The 6,174-nt window shown below is 40.9% G+C and overlaps 1 long non-coding RNA gene across 1 annotated transcript; it reads left to right on the forward strand.

The window, feature by feature from the left end:
• The first annotated feature begins 319 nt into the window (after positions 1 to 319).
• Positions 320 to 6,174, forward strand: LOC101690920. Its single transcript, XR_200911.3, has 3 exons — positions 320 to 498; positions 5,508 to 5,738; positions 5,983 to 6,174. It is a non-coding gene; the product is annotated as an uncharacterized LOC101690920 (long non-coding RNA).

Consider the following 6,174-nt stretch of genomic DNA (forward strand, 5'->3'; position numbering starts at 1 on the left):
GGATAGAGTGTGTGATTGCCAGCATGCCGTGTGAGGTCAGATTCAAAATGGGATGTTGTTTCTACCCCTTGCTGCTGGTGCAGACTTGGACAATTACTTCATTTCTCCCTGTCTGGAGTGTTTTATCGTCCTGAGAACACACTTCACCCTGACATAATATGCCGTGTACTGTACATTGATTTATTTAGTTAATGTCTGTTGTTGAAGGTAAGGGAGCAAGATGATGTGACCGCTGGTTGGCCCACAGCTGGACCACAGCTGGACCCAGGCAATTGGACTCCTTCCTTGTCTGCCACCTCCCATCCCAGGAAGTATGCTCTTCCTAAGGTTGCCATGACGGGAGCTGTTCCAGGAGCATAGCCTGGAGAGGAAGGTGTCATTGAGACCATCCAAACAGTATGTATGACTGAATCAACTGCAGGTTTCTACAGACATTTTTAATATTTTGACAGGTGGATACAGAAACCTACATGTCTTGCAGCCACCCAGGACACCCTTGTAAGTAACTTCCCTTGCTTATCGCCTCCGCCGCCTACTAACTGGGAGTGGTCGACCTCTGTCTTTGATTTCTCCCTGTTCTCCATGGAAGTGGGCCAGTCTGCCAACCAACATATGTCTTCCCCTTCTTTGTTAGCAGCCCCATGTAGGCAGGGATTTTTACCTTCATTGTTGACTTCTAAATATACAGTCTGTCAAATTTTAGAAGACTAATAAATGAGTAAATTAATAAATGAATAAATAAGATAGAATGAGTTTGTATTTACAGACATGAGTCAGACTGTGGGAGCAGGTCTGCAGGGGTCAAGAATGGGACATCGGTGATATTTGATAGGCTTGTAAGACATGCAAGAGGAGATACCTGGTGTTGGATACAGTCACTGGAGCTCAAGCGAGACAGCTTGGCTGAAGATGTAGATCCAAAAACGATTGTAGTAAGTGGCATTTAAAACCATGGACGTAGCTACCTACTTTGGTAGAGCATGCAACCCTGGATCTGAGGGTCATGGGTTCAAGCCCCATGTTAGGGTATAGCTTAATTCAAACAAAACAAACAAACAAACAAAAAACAAATCAAACCATGGGCTGAATAAGATCACTAGCGGGGTAGTTTAGCCAGAGGGAAAAAGGAGCCCTAGAACATCTAACACTTAGGAAAGAGAAAGAGTCCCCAGAAAAAGACACTGAGAGTGTTTGGTGATATACAAAGAAAATTAAAGGGCATGTATCTTGAAATTAATTGGAGAAAACATGTTCCAACAACAGGGAAGTGATAAGTAAGTAAAATGATGCTATTGAGTCAATTAAGATGAAAATGACAAATGGAATATTGGCTTTAGCAACAAAGAGGTTACGGGAACCTTGAAAAGACACATAATGTTGTCATTATTATTAAACTTAATGAGTGGAAAGAATGCTGAATTTGGAGTCCCAGCACTTGGGTTCAAGAAAGACATAATAAAGGAAGGAGATAAAAACATGAATGGTTTCCTCCCACGGTGATTATCATGATCAAATGATATGATGAAGTTAAACATTCTCTGTGGAACAGGAAGGGAAGTGCAATTGTCAACTCAAAAACAGCAAGGTCATGGGGCCTGTGTGATCATTAAGTCTCTGTAACTCCTTTTATGCTCTTGAAGACCACTCAGGCACTACGTTCCAGCCTCTACCCCACCAGACAGGCGCACAGGTACACACACGCACGCGCGCACGTGTGCGCGCGCGCGCACACACACACACACACACACACACACACGGTGTGCACAGATTCTCTCAATAACACTAGAGATTGAATATGTATCAGGGAGCTCTAGAAGGTTTAAGAGTTAAGCCAGCCTGTTGCAGCTCTGGTGCTGCTGACATTACCAGACGGCATTAATTTAATTCCACTCAGTTATGCTTTTAAATTTGATTTGAGAAATGTGTCATAAAATGCTATTGAGAAGTGCAGTGCCGCATTCCTAAGCAGGCTGGGAGCCTGTGTCTGTTCTGGGAATCCTTGAGGAAAACGGATGGAGTTCAGGTTGAGCTTATGGACTTGAGGGAGTTTACTCTTTGCTGGGGTTTGGTGACAGAGGTTTGCTGATCCTGAATTGCGCACTGTTGAGAGGAGACCACGGGCAAAGCAAGAAACCCCTAGGGAGTAAGGAGAGGCCTTGCAAAGACTAAATGAAAGCATGGGAAAAATTCTAATTTGAGCAAATAGCAGGGATGGTTTAAAAGACTTTAGATAGGACGCTGAGTTTGTTATAAGGTACTGTAGTGTACTTTTTACATTGGGTCATCAATATTATTTTCTCATTTCTCTTCTCTGGCCCCATTTTCTTGTGCTTAAACTGGAAGTGATAGACTACTAGATCAGAAGTCTCCAAAGAGAGACAGATCTTTCCTAAAGTGCATACACAGTGATCTACTGATAAATAAGGGTAGAAGGTATAAAGGAACTTTACTTTCATTAATTTCTGGGGCATCTTTTAAAATTTGTATGTCTTGTATGATTTTTTGTAACACACATAATATAAATAGCAAATAAATAAATAAATAAGCCTATGTTACACATGAATCCTTCCTCCCTCCCTCTCTTTCTTTTTTTTTTTTTTTTTAAAGATTTTATTTATTTGACAGACAGAGATCACAAGTAGGCAGAGAGGCAGGCAGAGAGAGAGAGCAAAGCAGGCTCCCTGCTGACCAGAGAGCCCGATGCGGGGCTCGATCCCAGGACCCTGAGATCATGACCTGAGCAGAAGGCAGAGGCCCAACCCAATGAGCTGCTCAGGTACCCCCTCCCTCTCTTTATATATGTGTGTGTGTATGTATATATATACATATACACATATATACACACATACACATATACATACACATATATATACATATGTATATATACACACCCACACATACATCTCTATGTTTGTATGTATTTTTTATTGTTTGATTGACTATTTGATTGATGTAATCTGACACAGACATGTAATTAAAATAATCTAAAGAATACTTGCTTGATTGATCTCTGAGTTTTTATAGTTTTATTTTTTTTTCCTTAATGATTTTATGGCCCTGAAATGAGTTATTCTAATCATTGTGATTATTTTAAAACTGTGAAATCACAGTGTGACTACTGAATTGAGTACTTGGCTTTGGGGTTTTGGTGATTTTAAAAACAAATATGTGAGGGGCGCCTGGGTGGCTCAGTGGGTTAAAGTCTCTGCCTTTGGCTTGGGTCATGGTCTCAGGGTCCTCAGATCAAGCCCCGCATCAGGCTCTCTGCTCGCCAGGGAGCCTGCTTCCTCTTCTCTCTCTCTGCCTGCATCTCTGCCTACTTGCGGTCTCTGTCTGTTAAATAAATGAATAAAAAAAATCTAATAAATAAATAGATAAATGAATAAGTGAATGTCTTTACCAGGAGCTGAGTGAAGGCAGTAAGCACTGTCAGTTTATGTTGAGAGAGAGTATCTATAGGGAAAGTTTATGTGGAGTCCTTGAGTGGGTGCAAGGGACATTAATGTGGTCCAGGATGTCTTGGCGACATTCCTAACTCTGTCCCTGATTTGCTGGGGGAGCTTGGACTAGTCATTCCTCTTTCCAAGCATCACGGTCCCAGGGTCTGCTGATTTGGAGATTTTGATTTCTCCTGGTGCCCATCTCAGCTCAAACCTGGTTTCCTCAACTGGGTCTCCTCTGACCCCTCGCTCAAAGGGTTGCTTCTTCCCTGCCTACAGTAACTCTTTATCACACATCCTATTTTACTTTTCTTCATTGCAGAGTAACTATATGAAATTGTCTGTTTACTATTTTGTTCATGTGTTTATTGTCTGTCTCCCTGAACTCTAATGTGAGCTCCATGGAAACCACAGGGAACAGAGGCAGATGTACCAGGAGGCAAATGAAGTTTAAGCTTTAGGACTGTGGGACTTGCATTAGCATTGTGATCACATGGTTATGTGTGTTTTCTTTCTTCTTTTTTTCACAATTTTCAAAGGGAAAGTACTGCATTACATAATTGATCAAGACTGCTGTCTCTTTTTAGTCTGAACCTTCCTTCATTACACTTTGCTTCTTCTCCAGTGGTGTGAGCCTTTCTGCATGTAGCTAAAGGGAATTTTAAATAGGTCTATATTTGGTAAAGTTTGGTGAGGTGTATTTTTGTGGTGTGTCCTCCCTTCTGTGACTAGTTGTCATTAAAAAGATTCCACAGGTCAGTAGGGGGGCAGAGCTATGATTCAGGTGGATAGGTATCTTCTCATACTAATGGTCTTAACATGTAGAGCCATCACTTTTTTGTAAATTCAGTGATAAATCAGCAGGTATCTTTTTCTAAAATTTAGAAGTATGATAATACAAATCTGACCACTTGTCAGTATTTAACACTCATTCCAGACCAGCCTTCTTTGCTGCAAACATAGTTCTAGTCTCAGTACCCACTGTTGTCTGGCTCGCTCGCTGTACTCTATCTGAACTAAATCCTTGGTTGTATTAGACGACTAGGATGCTTGGGTGGCTCAGTCAGTTAAGCATCTGATGCTCCATCTCAGCTCAGGTCTTGATCTTAGGGTTGTGAGTTCAGACTCTGCATCAGGCCCCATGCTGGATGTGGAGCCACCTTTAAAAAAAGAAAAGAAAGGACTATTTGACTGCCTTTTCCCACCATTTTCAGTGGTCCAAACCACTCTGTCCAACTGAGTCTTTGCGTGTTCTCACTCACTTCTTGCTGATTTGGCATAAACTATAGACATTAACAAGTTAGCATGAAAGTCCTACTATGCCAATCCAATGTTGATCACAAACTGGTTCATGAGTATTGTCAACACAAGGAATATTTAAATTACATTTTGCATGAGAAGACCTGAAGTTCTCTGAAATCCGAATGCTCACATATTAAAGAAATTTGATACTAGTTTTCCCACAATGATATCAATGCTAAATATTTACCTACTAATTTTCAATAATGAATTGGGGAGAATAATGGGAAATTTTTGAAGCGTCAATTAAGGAAAAAAAAAACAGCACCAGAGGGGGAAAATAACTTTATTTCTGAATCTCTCTATAGAAAATAGTATAGACACATCACCATATGAAAATATCAAAGGATACAGGTAAAATGTAGACAACAATGTAGAGGTACAATATGTTGGTTATAAAGAAAATCATGTTTTTCTGGTCTTTGTGAAATATATGTCAGCATTTCAGCCTTGTCAGCAGATTAGCATTGTCAGTTGTTACGATTCTTTTCTAAGGTAAAGATTTACTTTCAAGTTTAAACTTTTATTCATTATTTCCATATTCATTTCTTAAGGGGAGTCCACGATTTTACAGTTTCTACCCTATAGGGTCCAGCCTGGCAGGGAACTTGTGTTTTCCCTGAAGCTTGTATTTCCAGATTTTAGAACCGGGAGAGAGTCAACAAATGTTTGCAAGAATCACAAGATGTTTTCTCAGAGTCTTTTTCAGCTTGATTTGCTATTTCTTTTGAGAACTCTATGATAGAAACTTTGACCTTTATTTCTTAGAGGCCATGGGGAATTGCTCCAAGGAGATCTGTTCCTGGCGAGGATTACAGAATCCACTTTTAACAAGCACACCAGCACATTCATAAGCCATCCTCTGCGACCCCCTGAAGCAGGCTCTGCGGCCTCTGCGGCCACCCCACGCTCACAAAGAAACCTCCTCTTCCTGCCTGAGCTTTGCTGTTGGTAGCACCTCCCTGAGGTCCTGTCTTCCAACAGTAAAGCAGGTTACATGTAAGTTCCCTGCCCCCATCCCGAGTCTGCCTTGCCGCCTTTACCCCATAGTTCATAGATCACAAATGTGTCCTCTGTTGGCGATCTTGAGATGCTACACACATATATTCTCTTCCGATATTTGGCAATTTAGTTGGGAGATCCATAAGGATAGATTATGCCATTCACCTGTAGGAACAAAAACAACAAAGAGTAAAGCAAACCAAATATTTTCTTTTTACCTTTTTCTCATCACCCCTTGTAGAATAAAGTTCATACTCTTAGCATGAAAATCAAGGTTCTTCCTTATCTGGCTTCAACCACCTGTCCTATTGGATTTTAACCTACAAAGACACAGTGCTGGGAATGGTACAGCCTTCTTGCCATCATCATAATTGTGCTTGGAACTGCCTGAGAAGTGTCCAGCCTATGTGCCTATTAAAAATAAACTTTCCTG

The sequence above is a fragment of the Mustela putorius genome, unplaced genomic scaffold, assembly GCF_011764305.1.
Source record: "Mustela putorius furo isolate JIRA1106 unplaced genomic scaffold, ASM1176430v1.1 tig00000596_pilon_pilon_pilon, whole genome shotgun sequence".
NCBI classification, from domain to species: Eukaryota; Metazoa; Chordata; class Mammalia; order Carnivora; family Mustelidae; genus Mustela; species Mustela putorius.